This window comes from Cuculus canorus, chromosome 7 (genome assembly GCF_017976375.1).
Source record: "Cuculus canorus isolate bCucCan1 chromosome 7, bCucCan1.pri, whole genome shotgun sequence".
Taxonomy (NCBI): Eukaryota; Metazoa; Chordata; class Aves; order Cuculiformes; family Cuculidae; genus Cuculus; species Cuculus canorus.
Window position 1 is genome coordinate 9,714,871 of NC_071407.1, and position 14,316 is coordinate 9,729,186.

General features: G+C 39.5%; 1 protein-coding gene across 9 annotated transcripts in view; it reads right to left on the reverse strand.

Annotated features, from left to right (window-relative positions):
• The window catches only part of CABCOCO1 (ciliary associated calcium binding coiled-coil 1), a 319,312-nt gene that overhangs the window by 117,121 nt on the left and 187,875 nt on the right, over positions 1-14,316 (reverse strand). The window lies entirely within an intron of this gene.

Here is a 14,316-nt window from a genome sequence, read left to right on the forward strand (position 1 = left end):
CTGATAGACACATTTCTGAAAATCTTTAAAGTGGAAGGAATAATGGAGCTAGTCAGCAATCTACCACTAGCAATTAATCATTCTCACAATATTCACAACATTCAGATTTGTTCTTGTTATCCAAGGAAATAATGATTAATTAATAAAAGTTTAGCAAGTGCACTAATAGCAGGTGCTCCTAATTGCCAACTCTCAGAGATAATTTGGTCTGAGCTACTTTATGCTAATTTGTACAGCATTAGTCATAACAGTCCATAATTTTACTTTTAGAACAACTTTTTCCTATAGTCCCTACAATCTAATTTAGAATTATAACTAGTTATTTGTATGAAGAACACTGCTGAACTGTAAATGTGAAAGCCTGATTACCATAAAAGATTAAAGATGAGGTCCTTAAAAAATATACCCCCACCAATTAAAAGCTCTTGATAATTGGTTTCGGAGATAGCTCCATTGTAAAGTACTTGTAATGATAACATTTACCTTAATTTCATATAGTTTGAAACACAATCTCATTGTTTGTAACCTTCCATCTTCTCTGAACTGAAGCTGCCTTTTAACAGCAAGCGCTTCTCTCAGAGGCTAAAGAAAATAAGTGGAAAAAGCTGCATTGAGCTACCTGTTATCCATTTCTGCAGTTGCTGTGCATGCAGCAGGCTCGTTGAGGTAAATGAACTCAAGCTACTGGGAAAACAACTTAGCAAACAACTCGACAAATAATGCTTACTTACAACCATCAAAGAACTTAGCAATGGAATTTCTAATGCAGTTGGTCTTTGGGCACATGACCTATATCAGCTCTTGTTCTTTAACAAAACATCTTTACTCCCAAATTATTGCACAGATTATTTAATATTGTATTTTTCAAGCAAACTCTGGTGCATGCCAAGAATTGCTACATTTTTCATATGTACTGTCCGAGAGGTACCTGAAACCATGCACCAATAGCACTGGGGTTCATATCCAGATATAGCAAATATGATGGGAGTTCAACTAGCTCCTCCTTCTCTCTCTAAACCATCTTCCACTCCTTAGTCATCTGCCGGCCTTGGATTCCTCCTTGTTCCTAGTGCTGGGCAGGCAAAGATCTGGTTAGGTGCACAGTACTTAAAGAAAGGAGTTAGGTTTTACCAAATGCAATTTGCATGCATAAAAATCCAGTGACACCATCAAACTGCAGAATGATGATCATAACTGCTGACAGTGCCAGCCAGCACAGCAAAAGCTTCATATGGCCAAGAGTTACAAACTATGCAGATAGGCTTCAGAGACATGTAGGAGTGGAACAAAGAACCACCACCTCGGGTCTCTTCCATGATACTGGAGAAGGTCTTACATCCTCAAAACACGAAAGTGAATGTTCTGTTCAAACACATTTGAAAATACTTTCTGTATATACTCATTTTTCTTATAGAATTTCACATTGTGAATTATTTGACAGTTAAAAGCGAAGCTTTCTGCTTTATTGGTTGTCCCGTTTGTGCGTAAGCTGATCACACAACATAATTGGAAGTAAGCCATGGCTAACTCCTCTCATCTGCAGTTTTTAGTAACAGTGGGGAGGTAGGATGCAGTATTTGATTTGAAACCAGACACAGCTGCTGAGCAGATGTTCTTGCCGAGGCATGCAAAACTTTGTGTTATATGTCTTCAACCAAAATGACAGTCCAAATCTGCCAGTTAGTAGCTAACCTCTTCTTTTGCAAGGCTTTGGGAAAGAAGGATGCAGTACAGATGAGGTTGTATATAAGAACTGCTGAACCTTGCGACTAGGATGGGACCTTCCCTTTGGGATGCTAAGGATCTTGCCTGTGTTTCCATTTAGCCAGTTTACAATAAATAAAATTAAAACCTAGGTATTGTCTGATTACCATTAAGAATAGGTGAAATTTACAGGCCCTAAGCTCCTTTCTGCCAAGGGTCATGCCACGTGTGCAATATCTAGAATTTACCGTCTGAAGCCAGTGTTTAAGCCAGGAGCCCAGATTTGCCTTTTGTAGAACAGCTCAATAAATAGACTGGAGAATCAGCACTTCAGCTTAATGCTTCCTTCCCCCCCCCATTATGGTTATCAAAGTAGGTACATCCACAATAGAGGTCCATTAGCATCTTTATCAACACTGCAAGTGGGCCAGGGAAGAACATTAGAGACTTAGTAGCTCTTCGAATTTTCTCTCCCCCTTCACACACTTGCACTTCTCATACCTCACCATTAAGGACTGATTTCAAATTTCCTTGAACATAAATCATCTATTACTAATGCACTGATCTCTGGCACAAAAAGAACTTATTTTCCTGCCTGAGATCTGCCCTTCAGATGGCTTCAAAATAATTGTCAACTCAGTGGCTAAAAACCTGAAAGCCAGTGATTAACTTTGAATACCGATGTAAGCTTCAGTTGCATTATTCTAAAATTTCTTATGCCATAAACATCTCCATAGCATCCAAGTGCCTTCCAGTAGTGTATGAAGCAACCATGACTAACATCTGTCATGTGTCATTAGTACTCTCATCCCTCAAGGGGAAAAGCATTTGCAGTGAAGTGTTTTGTTTTGGTAGGAAATTGAAAGAAAAAAATTGCACATAGCTACATGTTTATCTTAGAGGAGCCAAGATCAAAGAGATGTATTTTGCACTTGGAGCAGGATATAATATCTGTGAGGTTCCCTGGCTCTTGAGGAAGTTTTTAATGTGGTCTTACACTGCCCCCTTTGGAAAGTCTACTCTCTGGCACAGATCACAAGAATTGACCATTAGGTCTGAAGAGAAAGTTGTCATTCACAGAGCTGTCAGCTACCTTTAGGTCTCAGACATGATTGGTCCCTAAATAGAAGTGCTGAGAATCTGACATGGATTCAGTGCCAAAGAGTAAGTCAGCTCAGTGGAGGAGACAGTCTTCACGGTCTTAGGGAGCTCACAACGGTAAAGAGACTACTGTGATACTGGAGCTTTTGAGCCTCACAAGGCTTTGTGGTGATGCACCATTGACCTGCCCTACAAAGGTATCTCACCACAAGGGCATCTATAAATGCTCTTGTCAGCTAACTGGAGTCATTACCACCTTGCTCAAGCTTAGCTTCTACCATCTATTCTTTAACCATAAGTTAATTATGCCATGTTGCAGTGGCGTGCCATGGTACTGGGACATCAGCTCTGGTCATCAGCCCAGTCCAGACAAAAGCAGGACAAGGTCTGGAATGGAAAGAGTTTGCTCAAGTTGGAGGTGCAGCTCCTCACCAGTATCCACCAAGAAGGCCTCAGACTAGCTGATTTGGATAAGGTTGGATAGTGCTTGTCAAAGCCCAGGATGAATCCCTCGCTGACAGAATCATAACTGCTGTTTTATAAAGCACATTCAGTTTCACCTCTTGGCCTAAACCCAAGTTGTTCTAGGACCGAAACACGAAGCTTCAATTACATTATATCAAACTTGGCCAGCAGTATTTCCTTTATAAGGAAATGTTTGAAAGTCGGTCTCTGGTTTAGCAATGCAGATTCAACCTGTATTTTCACAGCAACTGATCTCTCAGTTTCACGTAATGTGGGCTTATACAAGACTGTCCTTAAAAACAGGGGCGATACAGGTAGAGACACAGGCAGAAGCTTTTTCCCTTCACCGTAGACAGTCGCAGGGATTTCCTGGCCTACATGTCCTCAAGACCCAGAAGAGAGTTTTGATTCATCAATCTATTTTTAATCTGATGTTTAACTTCCTTCCTTAGTGGCTTCAGACCAGCACACAACAATGCGTTAAACCACTTCCAATCCTGTAGACACATCATGACAGAGCAAAGGTTTATCTGCCAAAGATTTGCAGTGCATCTGCCTTTCCTACACTGGTAGCTTTGCTCATGCAGACGCTGCGTCTACAACCGGTCCCTGAGCAACACCCATCCCCCAGCTGCAAGGGCTCAAAGGTGCTTATAAGCAAATCGAAAGAAATCAAAACTCCACTGAAATCTTGACCTTGGAGACGAATGCAGGAAGTGTAATGAATCCACTCAGAGCCACCAATTTAAGTCCCTGCAAGTTTGTCAGGGGCACAGACCCTATATGTTAAAGGATGATTCCTTTTCATAAACACCTGGCAAAAGAAAGATGTTAAGGTTTTTTGTGTTATTATTAGATATTTTATATTTAAGGTCTTTTCTCACACGTGAACATTTTATGGCTGCACACATGGATGGCGTGTAGTTACACTAGTGACAGAAGTATTAAAATACCTTTAAATACCTCCATGGAGACATCTTTTTTAACATCTTTTGTGCAACTGTATTTATAGCAATAGCAGTTGCCAGTTTTTCAAGACTAATTATTTTGACTTACAACGATATTTTCCATATTCCATGAAATGCCCCTTAATTAATATGCTTTACCGTGAGGTTTCTCCTCTTGCCAGTTCTATTAGTGTATTATACATAGGTAATAGTGACTAAGTATCTTTTCTTAAAACAAGGAAAAACATGCTTTTGAAATGCAACATTCATTCAAATTAAAAGGTAAATGGCACCAAGAGTAAGCGTGGGTATAACTTCCTCCACCCTTACTAACTTTGAGTAGTGACAGATTGAAGAGGTCAGGTCAGGTGTGCCACTGAAGAAACGTTTTAAAAAGCTGGTACTAAAAAGCTATTCATGTTACAGAGAAGGAAGATGGAAGAGGATAAGCTTTGAGGGTATGCATGAACCTGCGGTACAGCTGGTGGAAAAAAAACCAGAAACCCCAAAACCCCCCAACAAATGCAAACCTTCCCCAAAATATCAAACGCCAACACCATCCCCATCTTGCCCCAGCTGACTTTGTAAAACATTTCCGCTACCACTGAATCAATAATCCTACGACCTCTGTTTCCTTTGGGTAACAGCCTTGAAATACAGAAGGAAGAGCCAGAGACTCCAGATTCTGAGAAAACAACTCTGCCTACCTTTTTTTCCCCCCCTCTTTATTTTATTTGATTCCTCTATAGTAAACATACTTATCTACTGCATAACGCAGCTCTGGTTTCAGTTCCCAAATGCCTCCTTCTTTAAACGTTCAGCTTTGTAATCTTAATATGTAGGACCTCACAGAGCTTGCCAACAATGGGTGGACAGTTCATCCACATCCTCCAGAGCATGTGGTTCTGTCCCTTTAGAATACTGCACAATATACTGCATTTATTTCTAGATATATTAGCTCACGCCTCACTACTGACATCACCCTAAACAATGCTGCCCTCTTTCACCCCCTGCTACATTTGTAAATCTGCCTTTCAACATCTCTAACACAGTTTAAATTCTGCCGTATCCGAAATCTTAGCCACGTCTTGCCTTTCTGGTTCCCTGTCAGGCTCATGAACTGACTGTTATTACAAGTTCAAGAATGCATATCCAACCACTACACTGCGAGATTCTTGAACTTGTAGCAAGTCAGCACATGAGTAATTTCAGAGCCTACCTCCCACTTTCTAGGCTCACTTCTTCCTTTACAGATGCCTCTTCCTGCATGTCTCAAGTTGTGTCTGTTTTGGTGCTTCTAATTTAGCTAAGACTGACCTCTCATTACACATTAACACCACCTAATTTCTGGTACAGCCTTCTCCTCTGACTTCTCAGAGTCTGTAACAACAAGGAAGTTTATACAACTTTGCATCTTATTTCCAAGGGTAGTAAAACTGTGATTTAATTCTTTGAACAGGTGATGTGCAGTAAAACAGTTTGGGATAGTTTCATTAAACAAACTGTGCAGATTAAAATCATGTCACAAGAAAGCTTTAACATACAATAATGAAACATAAGAATTATAAATGAGAAGTACCAGCACAGTTCTCCTCATACCGTCCTAGCAATGCATTAAACAAGCTTATAAGTAATAACTGACAATGACAAGTAGTGAAAAAAATCTCATGTCTCTCTTCTTTGGCAGAACCTGCTCCATTCCAGAAATGTGTTATATTTGGAGACTATGCACTTCAATTGTGCATGACAGCTGACAGACTTACAGTTAATTTTTGCTATCAAACATGCATAAGAAAATTGAGAGGAAAAAAAACCCCACCTATCAAGCCATAAAGATTAGTTAATCTGTTAAATTACACATAGAAAGTTAATGCAGAAACTGGAGCAGTATAAAACTACCGTACCATCCATCTATATAGCAACATCAATATCTCGGAACGTGGACATCATTTACATGTATTATGTTTCCTCAAAGCATGCCAAATTACACTTTATAAATCATATGCTCATATGCCATTCACTCTGTCATATTAGTGCTTCAGTTTTGGCATATTTATTTCAATTTCCAGTTCTGCAGCACCAGTGGTTCACTCTGTTCCGTACTCCTGTCTATCTACCACAGCCGGGTAAGCTGCCATGGTAATCCAGGGTCACAGAAGGCAACATTCCTTTCTACAAAGATCAGGGACCAGACCCTCCCCACATACTCTGTGAATTTAAAGAGCAGAGTTTTTTCTGAATATCAGAGTTGCAAAGTTCTCTGCTGCCGGAGTTAGACATACGTTAAAAAAAGCCCGAGATTTCACAATCTTCTCAAGAAAAGTACTAAATATTTCCTGCCCCACCATACGAATGAAAGAATTGGCAAAGTGTCGTCAGCTCAGAGACTACTGTAAATCAGGATCCTGAGCTTCTGGACACTGTGGGCTGCATTTCAAACCAATGCACCTTACCATATGATTTATGCTACCTCTTTGCAACAGAAGTAGCTCTGGACAGATTGATCAGGCTGCCGTTGTCCTTGTTCATTTCTCTTTCTCTGGTTCCTACTCCCATCAAAAGAAACACATATAGCCCCCCAAAAATCTCCCACATACTCAAAACAAACACACAAAACTCAAAGCATAGAGATTAGCTGTTATTAACTAAAACAAGGCTTTTCTGATGTAACTTTTATTGTGGCCTGGATTTAGAACTTGTGAATATGGCAGCTCTCTCTTTGGTCTGGGACTCTGAGCTCTATATTTTAATGTGCTCATTCTAAAAGATTTCTATTTTACTTGGTGCAGACAAAATAATAAAAGCTCCTTCCATTAACAAGTTACCTCTTTCCTCAAATCCTCCAAACGGGACTTTCAAGTAGAGAACTGACAATCTTACGCATCCTGTTCTTAAAGAGCCCCTATTTTCTGATTTAAATACTGAAAAGAAGAATTGATTAGTAGGATTTCTAAAAATAAAGTGCATTTGGATAAACTCTGATTTCTACAAAGTTAATATTAAAACACTAAATAAGTAGACCAATTAAAATTGCAGAACAGGTACTCCAAAGCTTTTCATCAGTAGAGGTAGTGGAGAATATTAAGCAGCCAAAATGTTTCAAAGAGCAATAGGACTATCTTCCTAGAACCACGGAAAGGTGTGGGTTGGAAGGCACCTTAAAGATCATTCAGTTCCAACCCTCCTGCCATAGGCAGGGACACCTTTCACTGGACCAGGTTGCTCAAAGCCTCATCCAACGTGGCTTTGAACATCTCTAGGGATGCAGCATCCATGACTTCTCTGGGCAACCTGCCAGTGCCTCACCACCTACCCTCACAGTAAAACAGTTCTTCCTAATATCTAATAGTATCCTTCCTAACATCTTCCTCCGTCAAAATTGTTAGCAGAAAAGGGCATAACGAAATACTCCAGTGGAAGCTCCTGGAAGAAATATTTAATTTTTGCTCTTAGGAAAATAAAATAAAATAAAATAAAATAAAATAAAATAAAATAAAATAAAATAAAATAAAATAAAATAAAATAAAATAAAATAAAATAAAATAAAATCTCAATGAGACTTCATTGGTGGTTTTGTCCTCTGACTATCATTTAGCATGGTAAATACTCTGACGTACTCCTAAACTTTTATCGGTAGGAATTTGAGGGTAAAGCCGCCCTAAACACACACCACACCTATCGTAACACACTCTTCCTTTTGTCTTCTCAGGTGAATCCTGTAGTGCTGCTAAAAATATGTACTAAACATGGAAAAGTCAGCAAATAGTTACAAAACTCAGTCTAAAACATTTCCTAGTTATTTCTTGTCAGATGCTGAAGATTCTCCCATCAAGCAAGATTTTGCTATTTCAAACACACTTTTATCACACTCAGCAAATTCATGAAAACTTGTAGCCATTTGCTGAGATCATTACTTGGTTTTTTTTGTTTGGAGGGTTTCTGTTTTGTTTGGTGGTTTTTTTTTTTTCCAAACTGGCTTTTCCATGTGTGACTTTTCCCATCGGCTGTACTCAGAACTGACATTTGACTTCAAGGCAGTTTAAAGACCATTAGGAAGATATTCTAACATTGCTGAGTCTAAACTCCAGAAGATGCTTGTACGTGCCTATTACACCATGTAAGCTCTCTTTCTTCAAGTCTCTCAAGTCATTATGTATACCAGGGCCAACATAGACAGATGTCTCAAATAAAGGATGAGGAAAGTATAGTCAATGGAATAAAAAACTCAAGGGGAGGCCACGGATGACATTATTTATAAACAAGCTGGCATTGTTAACTGTATGGTGAGGGTGATCAGAAACAATGCTCGCTTTTTTTATACTGTCAGACAACTCAACAGTATTGTTTTGCTCAATAAAAGAAAAAAATTGAAAATCTCTATGGGATTCAGATAGGTATTAATAACTATGGTGTAAACATCACAGAAAAATATTCTGGTGCTCAGCTTCTCTGTTCGCCAGGAAAGCAAATGACTGAGCAGATGGTTTGTTCAGAAACTGCAGCCTTTGGGAAGAAGCTTGTTTGTAAAACTGAATATATTTTGCAACCAACAAAGATGTGGAAATTTTTGTCCTTAGGAAGTTTTCCCTAATAGCATGAGTACAGGGAAGAGGGAAGTCAGTACAATATTCCTGTTCAAAGATTATTGCTAATCGTACTTTGTTTTTTGGGGTTTTTTTTACTTAGCAGTTCTGTGGCAGTCAAATGCAACAGAAGAACGTAATTAAGCATCCTGACAGCTTTCTGGAAGCTTTGCTTTCAAAGACCCATGTCATATTTCTGCTACAGTGATGATTAATATGATTAGTAGGTTGTGAATGAGGATTTTTTTTTTGTGGAGGGGAGACTTGTTTCCTTTACATACTGCCTCTCCCCTTGCCTGCATTCATGCAATAATTGCCCAAACTGCCAACCTGTACTTTGTGGCACAGCCCAGTTTTTCAGTCCTTTCCAACAGAGACTATAAAGCCAGCGTAACCAATTAGCTTGTAGAAATATTAAACTTTTGTACATGGCTTCAGCATTATTTTCTTCATTAAGTCCTGAACACAGCAGAAGACACACTGAATATATACAGGTAAATATACATATACAAATATGCATATCATCACTGGATCCCAATATTCCCAGCGAAGAAAGTAGCTTATTAGCACCATAGCCAAGTACCATCGTTTAATTCTTCTAAGTGATGATGGCAAAGACCTACACGCAACCTTCATATCATGGAAAATATATAAAAAAATATCAAAGGCACTATCAAGCACAGATGTTCAGAGAAGCCAGTGTCCTTCCATGACTCCCCTGATGAGATACAGCCAGGATCTGTGAGAGACTCGACTTTTCACGTATCCAATACCAACATTATAGCGGAGGGGTTTTTTATATATTCAACATTTTGTCAACCGATCAAACTCACTCACTTACACTTTGAGGTTATCAGAGGCATAAGACTGTAATCACCAAGGTACCATGCCTAAAGAAATCAAGGCGTTGCGGCACAGTGGTTGTATTAGCTTGGCCTCAGACCCATTAGCTTCGACTCAGTGCTGTATAATTACTTCCATAGAAATTACAGTGAATTCAGATCATGAAGGAAGAATTTAACTGGAAGATACTATGCAAAGGGACCCACAGTGTAAACAAAAGCAGCGCCATTCTTAGCTTTTAGCTTACAAATTTGTCTCGACAACTGTCTTATAAAATCCAAAATATTTTGCCTCTATGCCTAGTGTTCCATCTATGGAAGGCGCTGACCTTTTCACTAGCAATAGCTGCACCAGGAACCTCTGCACAGCCACCACTTCCTTGTGCCCCAGAACATAACTAGAAATAGTGCCTGCAGAACAAAGTTGATTCCATTCTTCTTTGAAATATGCAGTGCTGCAGAACTCCTGCATGTTCTCAGAAATAAAGCCGAGACTGGAGAAGTGATTACAAATCCTAATAAAATACTGGAAATTTTTTTTCTTCCTAGATCTTTAAGAAAAAATGGTCCTTCCAGGCGGATTTTTTTTTTTGAACTATAAAACCAACAGAAAAGATGTATAACTGCAGAGGGCTATAAACTGCTCATACACTTTCTCCCAGAAACAAAAGGGCAAGTATATCCCTCTATGCCATATTTTGGGGCTGCAGAAGGTTTTATTTCAGTGGAGCTCTGCCAGCTCACACCAACTGACGCCATGGCCAGGGCCCTAGTGCTCACTGCAGACTCATGTCCACTAATAATTGACAGTGCCACAGAGTAAGAGCTTTCACCTTCCTTTCTGAAAGGCTGTACTCGCAATGCGTCAAAATATGAACTGAAGTTTTTGCCAAACTCACTCTGTTGAATGAGATCTGTCTTGGAAGGCAGTGGCCCACAATAGGTGATAGCTATCCAGAACAGCCAACCACCCAACGAGCCCCATCCTCCAAGAAAGGCGTATAGAGAAAGAGAGAAATTACTATAAGCACAGGAAAAAAAGGGAAGCATAGAGTCAAAATTTTGTCCAGGTTATAGAGGGGAAAACAGAAAATTAGAGCAGGCTGACCACTGGAAGCCTCCTTTGTATGGTGCAGTTTTGCACTCTGGATGCGAGGCTTGTAGAAGTATTTTTTGAGACTGGATTCTGTGTGGGTACAGGGTGGGAATCAGACTGCACTTTCTCTCTCTTATAAACTTAGCAGCAAATGGAAAGGTGCCCAAAAATACTGGGGGCTGGATTTTCAGGTTCTTTTCCGTGCCTCCCTTCCTCTGAAGCAGAGGCAGGACAGACTGATAAACTGGAGAGTGAGGAAATTATTATTATTTTTTTTTTTAAAAAAGAGAGGGAAAGGTAGAAGCAGGCTTATAAGAAAGAAGAGATGAGATTTGTAATGTTCATGAAGCCAAAAGCTAGGAAATTAGACAAAAGAAAACTATCAAGAGGTATATTCTTGTGATTACTGAAACTGAGACTGCAAAGTTCTTTTAAAGTGAATTATGATTTACTGGATAACAGATAAAGATTTCCCCACCACCACCTGTAAGACTGCATGGGTTTTTATTAAGTAGCTCCTGTTGAGCCCATCTAGTTGATGAACATTCTTATCAACTAGCAAATATAAATGACTTATGGGGATAATATTTCAATATATAATGACATTGCTATATCTCGGATTCTTTTAAGATCTGGGTTATTAAATATTAAATATCAAAGCTGTAAATTATTGTAGCAGCTTTATACAACTAAATTAAATTCAAACAAAACCTAATTTCCTTAATCATTGACTGTAATCCTTCAGGAACATATGCTATTAACTCAGCTACAAATGGCATAGAAATTGTATGACTTCAGTTAAGTTATTTTATATCAAATTCTAATCCAGGGCAGAGTTCTCAGTAAATCTCCTGCAGGGATTTTAATGCTTCTGCAATCATATTGGCTCTTTACTGGAGAGCTAATCTTTTTATACTTTGTTTTTTTTTCACTCCTTTATCCATTTCCTTCACACCCTTACTGAGCTATAGCTAGTACCTTGTAACACATATGTATTGAAAGATTTGGCTTTCCCCTCTTGCATTTGATCAGAAAGAATCAGGCTTTTACTCATGGCGGAATCGGATAGATTTTTGTTTTACATGTAAAACAATCATTCCCATTTGCTTCAACATGTATGCTAATTACCACATTGTGATCTCTCTATAAGGCTGTCATAATTATTCACAGTTTGCAGTCAAGCATTCAGAAAACAGAACAATTTCCTCCTCTTTAAGAACCCTATTGGAGGTAAAATTAAGCACATTTAATTTAAGCAAGAAACTTCCTCTGAGATTCAGGACAATGATCAGGTAATAAAGAAATAAATCTTAAGAGCCCTAGGAGGTAAGTCTTGGAGAAACCTCCAGAGGTCTTCCAGTCAGCCCTCTGCCCCACAGTGTGATTGACTAAACTGCTGTCACTCCTGACAGATGGTTCCCTAATCTATGCTTAAAAGCCTGAAACAATGAAGATTTGACAACTCTGCAATCTATTTCAGTGCTTCACTGTCCTTCCTAGCAAGACATGTCTCCAGACACCTAGTTGCAATCTTCCTTGCTGTTCAATCCTTTTGCTTCCTTTCTTGTGCTCTGGGACTGGGAAACAAGCTATTCCTGCTATTCCTTCCTGCAACAGCTTTCTGAACACTTGGCCACTTCCATGTCTCCTCTCTTTTCTCTTCTGTGACTGTATCACAGCATCTCCTTTTTCTTTTCTCAGCAGTCTTGTTATTGACTCTCCACTCTATCCCAGCAGCCTTCCCTTGAAGATGCATCACTTGTATTAGGGTAGTTCAGCTAAGGTCTTTCCCAGCATCAAGGAAGGCTGAAGTAACAACTTGCATCCAGGAGGATACAAATCCATTTACACATCCCAGTTTGCCTCCTTCATAGTGGAGCAACATTGCTGATTCATTAAATTTATGACCCATTCTCAACACCAGTCTCTTTCAGTTACTGCTTAGTACGCTACAATTATTTCTGTGTGAATATCATAAATCAGATGTTCAATATCTCTTGAACTGAAGATGGTACATAGCCAGTAGATACCCAAATTTCACTGCCAAAACATTTCAACTTGTAAGTAAACAGTATAAGTAAATTCTGAGACAATCCTCCTTGTTCAGAACTACCCCTAAAGAAAAAACACTGCATGTGATCACCAAAATCCCCAGAATTTCTATATTGGAATACTTCCCCTCAGGATTTACAGTTCCTGTACTTATGCACAAACTGGAGTCATCCAGGTGCTTGAAAAGGTGCCTTATGCTTCTACAAGCATTGCAACCTAATGAGGACATGACTTTTGCTATTTAAAAATGAACCATTTGTTTATGTAATTTATTCATTTCCTACTGTAGAAACACTGTTGCACTTTTCCACTGGATTCTCCCTCATGGATCAAACCCAGGGGAGCACTCCAGCTAAGGCCTTCCCAAGTGAAGGAGAGCAGACACTTTGCAGGTTTCCGTTCTGCATCTACGTGCTAATGCGACAAGCAATTTCACAACACCATGGCACTGCTGACTCACGTAAAGCTGGTAATCCGTCTCCAACCCTAGTTTCTTCTTGGGAAATGGTGCAGTTTTGGATTTCTGACAGTTCTGGGGCCTGTTTAGTAAGATCAGCATACTGACTCAGCCTAAAAGCAGAAATTAGACAATGAATGTTCAAAGATTCTGTTGCACAGCATTTTCAAATGCCAGATTTACTGTTCCTGCAGGAGGTCCCTGGTGCTGGGGGCAAAGTAAGGTTCAACATTTCCCAAAAGCATCAGACATGGTGCAATTAGCTGTTACATGGAAGAGACGTGCAGTAGCTCTTGCCAAGTTGTCTTGGATGAAAGTCTCACACACTTGTTTGCAAATCCTGGACACGATGGTGTCAGAGTATAATAGCTCATCTGGAAGCATCTAACTCTCTAAAGGATCCCAGACACAGACAATTCTCAGTATCCACATGCAAAAAGTTTCCAGACAGAAAAAATGGAAAGGGTATATCATTAGCAGAATGCTCCATACAGACAAGAGCCTTGCTTTAAGCTTGGATCCAACTGACACCGTCAACCTACCATATACATAAACCGTCCTGCTCTCACTCCAGATAAATTTCTTTAGTGACTAGAAAGTCTCTAATCTACTGCTGTAGGCATTTCAGGTCAGAGCAGAAGTCCATCTATTCTACTGTCTGCCCACAGCAGTAGACCTAACTCCATGCTAAGGGAAAGAGTACAAGAACAAGATAAGCACAGTGTTTCCCCTGCCCAAGATCAATTAGCATGACAACTGTAAGTTGCAAATTAATAGAAAATGAACAGAACAAATAGTGGAACACTAGTATGCATAACATCATAAGGGAAAAAACCTCCATTATTTCTATAAGCTTTTGTGTGGGAGTCAGTGCTACATTTGTACTCACGCTGGAACTCCAAAGAGTTCTTCGGCACCTCCTGCACTGCCTTATCACCTCCTGAGGGCTTCTGTGCCACCTGACCTTCCACTGACCCAAAAATTCTCTGGCAGACTTCCTCTTCATGATGTGTTTGAACAGATAATAGGCATTCTTGTTATTATGTTTTTTGCCAATTGTCCCTCACAC